Here is a 1,369-nt window from a genome sequence, read left to right on the forward strand (position 1 = left end):
TCCGTCCACGCATTTGTAATATACAAGACAACCGTTGAAAAACGCATCCCAATAAATAATATTACATGCTTTAAAGAAATGAAAACAAAATAAACAAACGGTCAGCGTGGTAATAATAATAATAATAGTGAAGGAAGAGGGATTTAATTGATAATTTAATTAATAATATTGTTGAAAAATCAATTATGAATTTATCATTTTATTTCCAGAATCAAATACATTTAATTATGTTCCAAATAAAGTTTAATTCGCATAATTATTAGCAACGGTTGCAAAGTTATAACGATTTTTGGAAATCATTGCATTTCGGGTTCGTCGCTTATGCAAATCAAAATCTCCAAACATACGTTCATCTAAACGCTCATAACTCTTGAACCAAACCACATATTCTAAATTCAAAACATGATTTATATTCAGAAAAGAACATATTTTCTTCCAGTATATCGAGTATTGAGTAAGTAATGCAATTTCAGTTCGAGTTTTTGATGTTTTTATGGATTTTTTCTACTAACATTTTCATAATTTAATTAACTCTTTTTCTCTCTTTTACACACACTCATTGCACGCAGTCTTTGAATCCGTCCACGTATTTGTAATATACAAGACAACCGTTGAAAAACGCATCCCAATAAATAATATTACATGCTTTAAAGAAAAGAAAAGAAAAGAAATGAAAACAAAACAAACATACGGTCAGCGTGGTAATAATAATAATAATAGTGAAGGAAGAGGGATTTAATTGATAATTTAATTAATACTTTTCGTGATTTACGATCAGCTCCGGGGCCTAAATGAGAAGACACAGAGTTTCGTGGGGGCGGCGAATTGCTTTACATTTAAAATTAGGTACTTTGACCAAGCAATTTATAAAAGATTCAATAATTGAATTATAAAAATAATTAAAATTAATAAGGTAATTTCAAAACTATAGAGATATTCAGCCTTAGAATCTCCAAAACATATCTCCACTTAAATCCTCATAACTCCTCAACCGTACCATACATTTCCAATTAAAAACAAGATTTACATACAGTAAAGAACATTTAATAACACGTAATTATTAAAAAAAAGACGTGCACTTTCCACATTCAATTAATCGATCCACCTCATACATTCCCATCAAAAATACCCGATTTTATATCATTCGAACGCACTTTAAACCGCATTTCCGATCTCCGTCTTATCTTCCGTTTAATTCAACTTAATTGCGAGACGTTTTATTTTATTGCGCAGGTAATTCCATCTTCTGTAACCTTATAACCTCTGCGGGGGAAAAACTAGATTCCGCTCAATTTCGTTGACGAAACCATTATCAAACACAAATTGCTTTAACTGCTTCAACGTCGAACATCATAAGTGCATTTTAAAG

Source organism: Nicrophorus vespilloides, unplaced genomic scaffold (assembly GCF_001412225.1).
Source record: "Nicrophorus vespilloides isolate i.1.1-1 unplaced genomic scaffold, Nicve_v1.0, whole genome shotgun sequence".
NCBI lineage: Eukaryota > Metazoa > Arthropoda > Insecta > Coleoptera > Silphidae > Nicrophorus > Nicrophorus vespilloides.